This window comes from Leuciscus leuciscus (genome assembly GCF_965113295.1).
Source record: "Leuciscus leuciscus genome assembly, chromosome: 22".
NCBI classification, from domain to species: domain Eukaryota; kingdom Metazoa; phylum Chordata; class Actinopteri; order Cypriniformes; family Leuciscidae; genus Leuciscus; species Leuciscus leuciscus.
The window spans coordinates 31,358,300-31,373,803 of record NC_138746.1 but is presented as its reverse complement, the minus strand read 5'-3'; the positions used below and the strand labels follow the sequence as shown (position 1 = coordinate 31,373,803).

At 38.6% G+C, this 15,504-nt stretch overlaps 2 protein-coding genes across 4 annotated transcripts in view; one reads left to right on the top strand and one right to left on the bottom strand.

The window, feature by feature from the left end:
* LOC309487078 (tight junction-associated protein 1-like) overlaps nt 1-4,778 on the bottom strand; it is a 112,746-nt gene extending 107,968 nt beyond the window's left edge. For all 3 annotated transcript variants that reach the window (XM_082154605.1, XM_082154607.1, XM_082154606.1), the window contains exon 1: nt 4,381-4,778. The gene's annotated coding sequence lies outside the window, so the exon portion shown is untranslated. The remainder of the gene's footprint in view (nt 1-4,380) is intronic.
* Nucleotides 1-15,504, top strand: part of lrrc73 (leucine rich repeat containing 73) — a 176,592-nt gene that overhangs the window by 139,593 nt on the left and 21,495 nt on the right. The window lies entirely within an intron of this gene.

Sequence of the window (15,504 nt, the reverse complement as noted above, 5' to 3'; positions counted from 1 at the left end):
AAATACTATCAATGTGACCAAACAAAGCATTTTAGTAAAAAACTGTAGGCCTAATCAAAGTTATTTAACCCATTATGATGATGGTCACTGTACTGTTTTTTTCCAAAACAGTCCTAAAAAAACCTCAGTGAAATGGCAGAAAGCCTCTGATCATTACGGCTTACTTAATGGAGGACGACTCTACGGCATCCATCGTCCAACAATTATCTGACTCTCAGCCACCTTTTTCCCCCAATTAAACACTCCAGACTGCACAAAACCTCTATCTCTTCAGCTAAGCCCAGCTACACACAGCGGTACTTGACAGAGTAATCTTTCAACAAATCCCTCCCCAAACATTTTCACACTGGCTGTTTCCTAATTGATAAAGCTCCACGGGGGGTGCGCTATCATATGACACCAGCTAGCACAAATCCACCAGTCAATGGCTGCCTTAAAGAGTCCGCACACACCAGTGTGTGTGTGTGTGTGTGTGTGTGTGTGTGTGTGTGTGTGTGTGTGTGTGTGTGTGTGTGTGTGTGTGTGTGTGTGTGTGTGTGTGTGTGTGTGAGAGAGAGAGGTGCTAACAGAGGCGGATGAAAGAGAGAAAGCAGAATGCTGCTATGGCCCAGATGATGTTTTCAAGTGTACCAACAACACACATGGGAGAGGAGGTCACTGACCTTTCACCCCTGTATCTACTGCATCAGCACAGTTGAGTTTATTGAATAGCCCATGATAGTTCAATCGGACATCAATAAGCACCTGTAATCCAACATCAGCTGCAATAACGCACTAATAATGCACAGACATTCTGGCGAACCAAATATATTTGGCCGAAACTGCAAAAAAATTATAATAATAGTTTTGACCTAAACCATTAGAGCTTCAATAATGATGAGTTTTGATGTCAGTGTCTACTTCATGCACATTACAGAAAGTAAAACAAATCAGCAGTGTGGACGCATATCACAGTGAACAGAAATCAAGGGCAGGTCACGTTAGTCGAGCTCGCATCAGCTGACTCTCAGCTGATCAACATCTACCTATAGGAAGACGAAAGCTATCACTGTAGTTTCCTTCAGTATTAGCAACAGCTATCGCGTTTCTCAGGAGCGAATTACCCTCCTCCCTCCCCAGCTCCTCCTCTCCTCAGTCAGGGTTTGGCTGGATTCCCCTTGAATCAGAATAAATTCTCGAATTATGTTGTACTTTAAAATCTTGAATTAATGATATCTGCAATACATTAATGTTGGTTCTGTTCTGTTAACCCTAAGGGGGTTATTGCTCTTGTCCATGCTAGGCTGCATGGATGAGCAGGGAGTTCTTGCCCAGAACAGAACCATACCGCCAATCCAAACTGTATGCTAATTGTCAATCGTATTCGACGATAGTGGTCCTGACAGAACCCTAGAGCAAAATATGTCAAATTTGTTCGGCTAAAATATATAGGTGGTTCATTGCAGAAGATCTTTACTACAACTGGCTTAATTTATCCCCTGCGAACACGACACTCTAAACCAGTGGTATTCAAATGGCTCCGGTTCTGGACCTCAGCTTAGTCCCATCCGGACCGCGGGACATAATTGCACCATTTACCGTTTCTACAGTTTAAAGTGAGCAGAGCATCAAAACAACGAAGCGGTTCACACCACAAGCGCTCAGGGTCGTTAACGGTAATGATCTTTAGGCGCAACATTATTTTAATTAATTCTATTATTTTTTTTTGTTTTCGGCTAAATTAAAACTTTAGTGTCAGTAAAAAAATATGTTCAGTGCATCACAACAGTAACAACACCAACATTTATATTTTGGAGCCATAACGCCAACAATCAGTTACTCGGGATTGACTAGTTGAAATTTGCAATAAACTGAATGACTTATTTACATTGAATTAGTAAGTTGTACAATCCCAATAAAAGACCAAACATTTAGCCCTAATGAGCAACATGTTCAGCGCTTAACAAACGGCACTTTACTAATTGTTTATCGACATAACCCATCTGTAAGTAATGGCTGAGGCATGTATGACTTATCAACTTGCTTTAAGTGCACTCAATAAAAAAGGGAGGAGGTATGGGAGCAGCTAGGCTGTCATATCAAGCAAGCATTACACACTGAAACACTGCAGTTTATTCAACCTCCCCTGAGAGGCATCCAACACAGAGTCTTCGTCTCACACTAGTGAGCTGCCTACACTAACAAAAAGAGGACCATGGTACTCTCTGAGGTACTTTGCAAAAAGAAGAGTCTTGTCCATTCACTTCTGTGAACAGTATGCCCAGCGATGAACAACCAAGACACAAAACATGCTGTCTAGGCAGGCAGCTCCCTAGGTTTGAGACAGTGCCAGAGAAGTCAATGACATTAGGATGCTGATCTACTTTACACAGAGCCTTATAGCAACACTACAGCTGAAATAGGTCTGTGCATTACGTTAGAAACCGCAAGGAAAACTGAACATTATTGCATACATACGACCCATAAAGACTTCCTTTACTGGAGAGATCCAGTTGTAAGTTAACTTTTAACCGCATATAAATTCATGTCAGAAAAGATGCTCGTACAACTCGACTAAATAAACCATTTATTAGGCTACTTTTAATTAATAAGTAAATATGAACTTCAATTGTATTTCTTAAATGGCACAGATAAATATACATTTTTATAACTTTTTTAAATAATATTTAAAGATTATTCACAAAAAATACAGATTAAAAATCTAATTTGAAATTACGATTTGTGATTTTTCACAATTATTGCGCACTCACATATTGATATTATTCACATATTGTCAATTGTGTTGCCATCTAAATATGCTACAGACGTACATCCGCCATAAAATAAAATAATGCACCGTTTTGCTCCGTTACTTTTCGCTCTCTGTTTTTTAAATACATTATTGTATGCACGAAAAAAAGGATTGCATCGGTTAACATTATGCTAAAGTCTACATGTGAATGCAAAGCTCTCTAGTTTCAATTAATTGTAATGTTTAGGCCTAGGCTATGTAATGGTAAATGTTTAAACTACCTTAAAGGGTCAATCAAGTGCATTTAAGCTTCCGTTTACCATATATGCTGATCAATGTTTGTAAAAGCCTAAATTAAATTTGCTCATCAGATAAAGCGATTGTGTCTCTTCAGAAGACTTATGATAGAAGATTATTTTATGATCTTTATTTATAAACACTGCAAAACATTTAGAAGATGTCTTATGGGTTTGGAGCTACAATTAATTTTTGGGTGCACTATCCCTTTAAAATAACAAAGTAAACAATTTAAGCCAGAAATACGTTTCTAATAAAATGTCATACTTAGGTTGGCTGTGTTGCAAAAGACATTCAAATGAGTTAAAAGTAGAACCCAAGTGGACGAAAAGGAGAAATATTTTTAACTGTTATAACTTAAAATATGATTATGTATGTATGGTATTCACCTGAAATGGTATTTGTTTACAAAGCCTTTAATGAAATCATAGATTTTATCATGCGAGTCCATGTTCCATGTGAATAAATGATTTGTTCCTAAGGTGTGTGTGTGTGTGTGTGTGTGTGTAAGCGACATTAACAAAGCGAAATTAACAAAATAGACAATTAAATCGTTAAACGCAATTATTTGTATGACAATTAATGGTGAAGCAAGATGTCAGGATCGTGACAGCCGGAGGGTTGGTAAATAACCGCAGGTTTGGTTTGTCAAGCGTCCGTACCTGTTCTGTGTCCATGATGGACTCCACGAGTTATTTCAGCATAAACTCAGAGTATTCGTCGAAATACGACATCGTTTTTTCTTCCCAGTAGCATTCCACGAAGTTATACTATTTCATGTCAGGACACGTGAATAAAATGTTAATCCCCATCGGTTTAGGACATAATCACCAGCATAGATCACCCCGCTAAACGGGCGAGTATTAAAGAAGACCGCGTAACAGGATCGGTTGCACAACCGGATCTGGTAGTAATAATATAAGTATATCTGTGATAAGAACACAAAAATGCATTTAAGAATTAAATATATGTGTATTTAAATCACGAACCATGTGAATGGAGGAGACACATTACACAGACAACATTGCCGAAGGGTTATTCGCCTGCCAATGGCCATGACACACTCCACCGAATAAATAATTCGCGTAAAACACCTGACATCGACACTTTTCATATTAGTAACCCTCTCTAATCTGCTGATCGATCAGTGCCCTGAGGATATGTTGATCGAGAAGCATTTCACAGGTCTGACATGATGTTGAGATTAAACACAGCACTACGTTACTGGGTGTGTTTATCAGTTCATCTCAACGGTGACTGGCCGCATATCAACAACATATAAAAATAAGATTTGATAGTACATGACCAAAATGAACTACTGTTACGAAGGTATACATTCATGAACTTCTTACCTGCCACTGGTGATTTTCCGCAGTTAACCCCAGAGTTTGGTGTAGATCAGTATAGACTTCTTGCTCAAACTGAATAAACTTTGCCCGCTTTTCCTTCTTCTCCTCGCTGGCTAACACACACACACACACATACACACACTTGCTAACGGCCGCTGAAATGTCTCCGCTCGCGCCGTCACTAGCGATCGCCGATCCCGCGTCCTCTCGCCGGGATCTCTCGTTGAGGAGTTGAAGTGTTACAGGGGATCGCAGGTGTGGATATCAGCTCTCCCAGATTTCAGATAAAGTTTATCTCCATCTTCTCCCGTTCAGCGCCATCTTTCCCGCGGGGCACGCCGGGTAATCCTCAGGAATCCCGACGCGACGCGACGCGTTCGCTGATCGTCCTCCTGGAGTGCTGGAATGCTGCTGGGATCAGAAGGAGGAAAGCGATGTTACTCAGTTAAGGGAACATACACTTAGAGAGATCTCGGGTCTATGATCTAGTTTTTAGAAGTTGATACTGGCTGTAGCAAATAAAATAATAGTAGCCTAGGCTAAATGTTTTTTTTGTTTTTTTACTTAGCCTAATAATTTTACTTTCATAATATCTGTAATGTTGGTACCATAGTAGGCTAACATAGACACACTCCAGTGTATCAAACGTCCAGAAAATATCCTGATAGGCCCACCATAACAAACTAGCAGTCAAATGGGCTACCAAATACAAATCCATAGCATGAGAAGTGTAGAGAGTGTCAATGTCATTTTATGTTAAACTGAGGCTATATCTCTACTAATACATTATAAAAATTCAATTCAACTTACATTTATATGTACATAGCGCTTTTCACAATACACTTTTTCAAAGCAGCTTTAGCCTACAGAAAGCGCATAGTCAATAGAGTGATCTGATATCAGGTGACTGTGTCCATAAGTTATGTATTTCAGAAATGTAGCTATAGCAATCACACAGTTAGCTAACAATGTATTCATTCATTTAAGGCAGAAACAATGAGCTCATTGAAATAATGAATACATGTTAACAAAATGGATATAGGAAAATGTAGCATTGGTGCATGTTGATTCAGAGTTTGCTTCATCAGAAGTAAATCTTCACAGGTGTTGGTCATCTGAAGTCTTCATAAGAAACTGGATCCAAACTGGAGCTGATGTACTCTCTTACCACAGGATGGGCATCCCGAGATAAAACAGAAAAACAAATGGAAAGTAATTAGCGTATCTGCTGTTCGTAACAGCAGATAATCATGTGCATTTGATCTGATATAACTGGAGTATAAGCTTATGAGATGCATTATGTGAATGCTTGGCTAAAAAGATGTGTCTTTAATCTAGATTTAAACTGGGAGAGTGAGTCTGAGCCCCGAACATTACCTGGAAGAATATTCCAGAGTTCAGGAGCCAAATGAAACGTGAAAATGCTCTCTCTCCCCCTCCTTTAGTGGACTTAGATATTCTAGGTACTACCAGAAGCCCAGAGTTTTGTGACCTTAAAGAGCGTGATGCATTGTAGGGTGATAGAAGATCAGTTAAATACACAGGAGTTAAATCATTTAGGGGCTTATAGGTCAGTAATACTTCATAATAGATACAGAGATGCGAAATTGGGGTTATATAATCATATTTTCTTGACCTGGTAAGAAATCTAGCAGCTGCATTTTGGACTAAGTTTATTGAGGATGCAGGACCACCAGCTAGTAATGCATTACAGTAGTCTATCATCATGAATGAGGTCATGAATGCATGAACTAACTTTTCTGCATCAGAAACAGATAGCATATTGCGGAGCTTAGCAATGTTTGAGGTGGAAGAAGGCTGTTTTTATAACATATGAAATATGATTTTCGAAAGACAAGTTGCTGTCTAATATACCGCCCAGGCCTTTAAGTGTAGAGGATGAAGTAACAGTACATCCTTCCTAGATGCAAATTGTATTCGAAGAGATTCTGTGTACAGGTTTTATGGTTCAATAAGTAATACCTCAGTCTTAGCTGAATTACAGGTCATCCAATAATTTATATCATTAACACACTCTGTCAACTTGGATAATTTAGAGATTTCATCTGGTTGTGATGAAATAACTGAGTATCATCGGCATAACAGTGGAAACTAATTCCATGTTTTCTTATAATATTACCAAGTGGCAGCATTTATATTAAAAATAGCAGAGGGCCTAACACAGATCCTTGTGGCACTCCATAATTTACTGACATTATCTTAGATTTTTCCCCTTTTAAAAAGACAAAACTATCTGATAGGATCTAAACCACCTGTCCCTGAATACCAGTGAAATTATGTTGTCGATCAAAGAATTTGTATGATCTATAGTGCCGAACGCAGCACTAAGATCAAGTAAAACTAGTATTGAGATACAGCCTTGGTCAGAAGCTAGAAGTAAGTAATTTGTCATTTTAACGAGCACAGTTTCTGTGCCATGATGGGGCCTCAATCCAGACTGAAATTTTTCATAGATAACAATTTTTTTGCAAGGAGGAGCAAATGGGTCTGTAATTTGCTAATTAATTTGCATCTAGTTGTGGTTTCTTAATGAGAGGCTTAATAACTGCCAGCTTGAACCATCTTGGTACATGACCAAGAGATAAAGACGAGTTAATGATATTGAATATGATATTGATACAGAGAATTTTATGGAAAAGTCTTAAAATTTTGTAAACATCATGGAATTTGTTTTATAGTAAAAAAAAAAAAAAGTCCTTTAAAAAATCCTAAAAGTTGTAAAAATGGGACTTTCTATTTTTGATAATCAAAAGTAAAAATCTACTAAGGGTAATAATGGAAAAGGATCTGCATTTTCATGGTTTAAAGACAAGTTTTTTGTTATAAGAGACAATAAAACCAACTTTCTGCATCAAAACCACTCCTTTCTGGATAAAATATTAGCTTGATTTTCAAAACTCAATGGATTTGCGACAGATGAATTTTTGACAAGCCAAACATGCCAGTCTCTGAGTTTATTTAAGCCACAAAAGAAACTTCATCCCATATAATAAGTAATGAACTACGCAAAAAGCATTTTTAATTGAATAATTACCCAAAATCAAACATAGTTAACCCCTTATGCACGTTATCACGTCCGTCAAAAAAAATAGGTTGCATGGCTGTCGGAATATTAGAATTATAACACATTGACATAACACACTCATGGGCATCAATAAATTCACCGAATAATTGCTGGCTAAGAAATAAATACCTTACGATCCCTCTGTTTTTTAATATTCCACATCATTTGAATATCACAAAATCGATGTCTGTCAAAAAATAACGTGCACAATGCAATATAGTATTTATGAGAAGCTGAGGTCCAGCAAGTACATGCATTTCCTGGAAAACCCACTACCGGATGTTTCATATTACAACCATTGCTTTCCAATAAGAGGGAGAAATGGTGGCCTGAGCAGCTTCAACATGCTGTCTGTGAGAGACAATAACGTGCATAAAACAATAATGAATGGGAGTATAAATTTGTTTTTCATTCTGTCAGGACTTGGGTTTGATCGTCCTCTGTTTTCTTCCTCTTTTGTGTCTGTCTTTTCCATCTTTTGCACGTGCATTTGCACACAGCTGTTTATGTTTCGCAATCAGTACATCTGCTCGTTTGCACTCACCTGTCTCCCCTCATTGCTGGATTTCTCAGCTACATTTATGCTTCCTTTCCCTTTGCTCTCTGCCAGTATGTTTTGTACCTTTTGCTGTTTTTTTCTTTTTCTTTTTCTTGTTTAGTAGTTTTATTTGGTTTTGTTTTCTTTTTATCTCACATATTTTTCTCTGCCCAGTTGTGTTGTGGTTCCCTGTTCCTCTCCAGCATTCACTGGTCTTGGACTGTTCACTATCGCTGCTGGTCATTTTGGGTTTCCATGGGTTACCGTTTGCCTTTCTGGACTGATTTCTGCTGTGAGCTACTGCCTGTTTCTGATTGTGAGTTGGGATGTCCCTGTTGGTTCTGTTTGCTCCTCGCCTGACTATCCTGTTTGTCTGACACTGATTCTCACCTCACGATTTGGATTTGATTATCCTGGACTCTGAACCCTGGCTGCATGACTGTTCTCTTCGCTGCCGTTTATCTGTTCAGGAGCCGTGCAGCTTGAACTGTATTACTGTTTCAATAAATTGAAGTTCAGCATTATTCTGCTTTTGGGTCCTCCTTCCTCAGAACGTCACACATTCGGCTGCAATTGAATCGTAATGATCAGGGGACTGAGTGAAATGCGTCACACTGCATGCTAAAGCGAATAAATACCAATCCAACTGAAAAACCTGTTACTAAACATCGTTCAACATGTGCTGGTTTTGATGGGCATTTATGCACAAACTACTCATTCTGAGTCAATGTAGTCGTCCAACTTGACTCTCATGCTGATGCAATATGTATTATAAACTTGACAGGTGATTTTCATAAAATGTAGTTTGATCACTATTTTCTCAGTTATTTAAAAAAATAATTATGATCGAAGTCAATATTGTTAATTTGCTTATCCTTATCCAAAAGGGAAGAACTTAACACATGGCATTCAAACAGAATAAGATTCAAACAGAGCCTAAACACAATATGTCAGGGAGATAAACTCAGCAGCAGATGGCAGTCAAGGGTGCTGTACGCCTCATGGCCAAGGGGGCTTCAGCATGCAGAATGTTTGTGTGGTTAATTGTGGCATCAATGAGAGTGTACAGAGACCTGGCAAACAGTTATTGAGAAACACTGACTCCTGTGTGCAGATTACAGTTAAAGGGTTTGTTCACCCAAAAATGAAAATTCTGTCAGTAATTACTCACCCTCATGTTCCAACACCGTAAGACTTTCGTTCATCTTCGGAACACAAATTAACATATTTTTGATGAAATCTGAGAGCTATCTCACTCCTCCATAGGCTGCTAGGTAATTGATATCTGCCATCCCAGAAAAGTTAGTAAAGACATCGTTAAAATAGTCCAAGTGACTACAGTGGCTAGTTTATCAAGTGACGAGAATACTTTTTGTGAGCAAAGAAAAATAAAATAAAAAATAACGACTTTATTCAACTATTAATTTTCTTCAGTGTGGGCCTGAGTTAATTCACGTAGTGTAACAGCGCAGCGCTTCTGGGTTGTAGTCAGAACATAGGCTCACTATTGGCCAGCATCACACACATGACCAGCGTCGGCCAATAGTGAGCCTACGTTCTGACGTACAACCCAGAAGCGTTGCGCTGTTACACTACGTGAACTCACTCAGAGGCACACACAGAAGAAAATGAATAATTGAATAAAGTTATTTTTGTTTTTTTTGCTCACAAAAAGTATTCTCGTCGCTTGATAAACTTAAGGTTGAGCCACTGTAGTCACTTGGACTATTTTGACAATGTCTTTACTAACTTCTCTGGGTTTGTGTTCCGAAGATGAACGAAAGTCTTACGGGGTTGGAAAAACATGAGGGTGAGTAATTACTGACAGAATTTTCATTTTTGGGTGAACTTACCCTTTAATAAACAGAAAATTAAGTGTTCTAATTTCTCTTCCTCCTTTTTTCCCTCTTCCCCTAGTTTAGTCACATCAGTAATCTGACCATGTCACTACGATCTTCTTTCTCTCACCTGAGAGGAGTGGTGAACTGAGCCGACAAAATAAACAAACTTTTTCCCACACTGTTTGGGTCTAACACAGCGTTTAATGGAAAAATCGATTCACTGAGGAAACACATCCGTCCGTGAGGTGCCGTTGTAGTTGTTTCCCCCAGATGCGAGGCTCTTCATCTGACAGGTATCAGGTGAATACTAATGCTGAACCGCTCTGTCACTAAAGCAGACAGCTGACCTCAGAACAGCCGGCACAAAGCATGTGCTTTTAAAGGGGTCATAAGCCCTATTCGGACGGGATTACCTCTACAAGGGTAGATGGAGTAATGTAATTTTTCCACAGGACGTCTGTAATATTAATGGCCAATTCGCACAGGATAAGATATCTCAGTAAACCTAGCAGAAGTGGGAGGGGTAACTCGATTTACACACCGCCGTCACCCTCATGTCGTCATGTGTGTATTACGTTGCTTCCTAATATCACGTGCGCAAACACATATAACCTATATGTATATATGTAAAAATGATGTCCGGTCGAACGATGTATTAATTAACTTCAGATTGGATTGTGTTGGTAATAGGCACTTACCTAACGCTAAAAGATGTTTCGTGGCTCTAACAAGTGCTTTCGATCTTCTTTCTGATCTAAATGGTATGTGGAAAAGTTTTGCCATAGACTCGTCCCAGCGTATAGAATGCAACTGAATGCTTTTTCAAGCATCTCCATACTTGAAAAAACGCGGAAAACTACTTTTAAACACGAAATGATGAAATATTTACGTACATATTTACAGCGGGTCTATTCGCACGGGATTAGTATTACCTGAGGTAATTTTTCTGGACCTTTTTACTGAAGGTAAAAGTCTCCGTAATCTTTACTGACATTGTCCATAATGATTACTGAGATGGCACATTCGGACGGGACTAAAATCACAGACAAGCTCTGGTAATTATTACTTTACACCACCTCTCCATGTTAAACTAGTCCCGTCCGAATATGGCTTTATTTGCCTCAGACCTCCTTCTGGCTTGTATTGAAGAGCTGGGGAGGCAAACATTTGCATTTCAAGCAAAGAGGAGAGACTTCAATGACTTCAAACCACCAGCCCTGCATGATTCATTTTCAGAACACCTGCGGACTTGTGTGGTCATGAAGCTGCCTACACAAATGCAAGCAAATCCCTACAAATCCACATGAACAGGGAACATGCCTCTGTGTAGACAAAGAAAGGTGCCTGAAATATGAATCTAATTTCATTGATGTTTCCAGGAGGATTTTATATGTAAATCAGACAGAATCTGAAAAGGAAAATTATTGTAGAAAGAAGATTGCCAGGCTTGCCAGTAGGAAATAAATTTCCCTGGTGATTAAGGCTCAAACATCTCAGGTTTGATCCCATGAAGTGCAGAGTTACTGAGAGCCTTATCATCACCATTGAGCACTTAACTCCTATGCTACATGCAGATCAGTGTGGTGTTGAACCACAGACTGTAAAACAGACTAGTCGACTTTAATAGTCTGTCATGACGTCGACTAGTCGCTGATCATGGCCTATAGGCACAACAGGATAAGAAATATTTGAGGTCCACTTTTACACCCTGTATCAGTTAAAGGTAGGGTAGGTAATAATTTTTCTAAAAAAAAAACATTCCAAATTTGTTTAAACTGTCTTTATATACCAATACATAATTAAAATGTAAGCACTCTGAAAAAGAAAATATAAAAATCGAGTGACTGTAGACCTTTTAATCTGCAATAAACACAGCTCATTATTTCCATTCACTCCACCCCCTCCCTTCTGAGCTCCTTCCAAAGCCACGCCCCCAAAACACATGAACGCGCGACGCCAAACGCTCAGGCTGGAACAAGACGCATTTATTACCTGAGACGAGTGGAGAGGAAGGAGCGCAGTACATACAGTGACATGACATCATGTCAGAATCACATGTAATAAAATACCTAACTTTATCACTATGAATATAAACAAATAAGATTTCTTTTAGTACTCACTATCAAGCTAGCATATCGATAATGGTAAAGTTTCATTCGGTAACGAGCTATATTTATAAGGCAAAACTAAAAACAGGTTGCATTGATACACGTTTTTCCATTACCATCAGTTACACTGTGATGAAGATGAATTTCGTGTAAGATTCATAACATATACGGTGTTTTGCATGTAGCTGCTAAGAGTTTCCATGATGAAAACATTGTTGACTCTAATGAAGACTAACGTACACTCCGAGTCCGGAGAAAAGTACCGCATCGTCGGTTCGAGGACAGGTCCGGGGTTGAGGGCGAAGCAGAGGAGGTCGTTCAAGAGTGCGGGCAGGGTCCGAAGAAGTAGTTTTTGCCTTGTTTGCCTTCGCTGACTGCATATGCAGGTGCTTTGAGCTGAATATTTCCGGGAACGGTGACATGTGATGAGTGCACGCAGGGCAGCGCGCGCAGTGGGGCTCGGGGCGGGCACGAGACATGAAGGCATCTGATTGGTTCTTTACATTCGCACCGAATGGCAGTGATTGGTCAGAGTTTTTACTGTCCTGCAGCTGCTACAGAGGTCTGATTTTTTTCATTCCTTTTTCTAAACACATAATGTATTGACTACTATCAGGATGGAAGGACCATTTCACCCAGTATAAAAAAAAGTGTTTCTGAACAGGATTACCTACCCTACCTTTAAAATGACAAATAAATGCATATAGCTACTCAGGGTGCTCTGCTAGATATGTTTGATAAAACCATGGATGCTCAAAATTGATCGCATGAATGCACGTTTTATTATTGTACAGGTAAGTTAATCGTCATTCTAACGCGCATATCACATGAAGATCGCGCACACACACAGAATCATTCAGTAGAGCAGAAATATATTGCAAACTCTGTTCTGTGAGAGAACAGAGCATATATTTCTTAGTAAGTAAAATCCACAGCTTCACTATATAGACCCAGCAAACATTTGGACGTTGAAAAGACATCCCTCCGACACAGTTGAAATGGTTGAAAAATAGTTCCAAAATGAAATTAGAACGGACGTTTTTGACGTTATCTGGTCTGTGTTGCAGTTGTTGTTTTTTGTTGTTGGTTTTTTTACCAATTTATGTCGTCCTTCCGCGACTATTTGGCCAGGGACACGACGTTGCCGTGGGACCAATGTTTGCAGGGGAGAGACACTTCCAGGTGCCATTCACACGCAATCGCTCTCTCTCACACTAATGCAATCATGTAATCCCAAAGATAAACAAAAAAAAATCTGTTATGTAGGAGCAGTGCTGTGTCATCTGCCATATAAGGCAACTCGCGTTCGACGTTCAGTATTTGTTCATCAATGACGTCATCGGCGACTAGTCGATGTCGACTCGACTTTCAACCCGAAAGTCGTTCAAACATAAAGCGCTTTGGGTAAAATTAAGAGGAAAAATTACCTTTAATGCTCTTTATCGCAAGCTGTTTTGGTAAGCACTACAATCTACTCTTTATGTATAAGGTATAGCCTACTGTGCTGTATTGTGAATATTGTCACTGCTAAAGGTAAATGTTAGGCACGACCTACAGCAGAGCGATTAGCTTAATACTGAAACAGTGAAAATACCTGAAAGATGATTAAGTGAAAGAAATACACATGCATGTCCACCCACCGCCACAAATTCTCATTAATGTAAGTTAAAAATAAAAATAACATTCTTATTACAGTGATACAAATAAAATCATAAATGATTATTTAATTTGGAAAAAAAGAGTTTATGTATGTGTACTGTATGTGCTTTTAATATACACTGATTTAAATAAAACAATCACATTAGAGTATTCTTTAATGAGAATCACAACTGAGATTACATATATGTTAAGTGTGAAAAATTTGCTTAATTGTCATGAAAATAATTTCAATGCAATATATTGTTACAATGTTACAAAAGATTTTCAACATTGATAATATTCATAAATGTCTCTTGAGCAGCAAATCATCATAAAATGATTTCTGAAGGATCATGTGACACTGAAGACTGGAGTAATGATGCTGAAAATTCAGCTTTGATCACAGGAATACATTACATTTTAAAATATATGAAAACAGAAAACAGCAATTTTAGGTTGTAATAATATTTCAGAATATTACTATTTTTACAGTATTTTGATCAAATGAATGCACTATTGGGGAGCATAAGAGACTTATTTCAAAAGCTTGAAAACGAATGAAACCTGAGTGAATCACACAGTAATTGTGGGTAACAAACTGTTATTAAACGTGAACACTTTCTCACTCGCCCAGTGTCAGCAAAAACAAACAGTTTAACCAGCAGCCGTCAAAATGATACTTTGAGACTCTGGTTTGTTTAGGGTAAAAGCGCACATAAATAGCGGTTGATCTAACTCTGTGTGTTTAGTGTAACCAGTTGTGTTTTGCAAAACACGAAACAATGGTGGCGACTATAAATGATGTCAGCAGCTTTTCTGACAGTATACAGAAATAACACACAAGAAGTCACACTGCAGATTGTAATTATACATTTAGACTGTGAAACCGTAGAAACAATGAGGTTTCACAGAGGGCGAGTGACTCAAACATGCAGCGCCGTCTCTTCCTCTTTGGGCGCCTTTGGCTGTTTGTTTTCCACAGTTGGATTGGGTTCTGGGCTGTTGGAAAACCCATTTGTGGCACAGCGGGAAAACCTGCCACTCCTACAAATGCATGGAAAAGCACAGTCAAACTCTCAGCCACTAATGTGAATCAGGAAGGATGATGCAGTCAGTCTGTTTGTCTTGACTGTCATATAGAAATATCATCTGTTACTGGTGAGCTCTCTGACACAGAGCAGATATTTTATTACCTACGTAGCTTGTATATCTCTTCTGTTAGTATACTAGGAGTGCCAAAGACTGGGATTTCAGGGGTTTAAATAATGATTTCAACTGGGTGAATAGCATCAAGAAAAGAGATCTTTCTGAAACAGTGATTCCCAACTAGACCCAAAAGTTTAAAGCACAGTACCGAAATTGTTTTGTGTATTTAAACAACATTTTTAATATAGTAATAATACTATTAAAGGGTGAGTTCACCCAAAAAGATAAATTATATAATTAATTACTCACCTTCATGTCATTCCAAACACATACGACTTTCATTCATCTTCAGAACACAAATGAAGATCTTTTTGATGAAATCTGAGAGATTGAGATCTGTCCCTCCATTGACAGCTACGCAACTGCACTTTGTCACTTCAAAAAGTTAATAAAGAGATCATAAAACTAATCCATATGAATTGAGCGGTTTAGTCAACATTTTCTGAAGAGACTCGATCGCTTTATATGATGAACAGATTGAATTTAGGCTTTTATTCACATAAAAACATTGATCAGTGAACATAAACAGAAGCTCAACCCACCGAACCTGCTTGACGCGTGAGAACAAACCTCTTGCAGAAGCGCTGTGACGTCGAAGTCATTAGTAAACATTGCAAGATGGCTATGGATGAACACCAGTTGTTTGAAACGGCTTTGGCCGATACAATGAACGAGTTAGACTCGGCTTTTTATCTAAAAGAGGAACAGAAG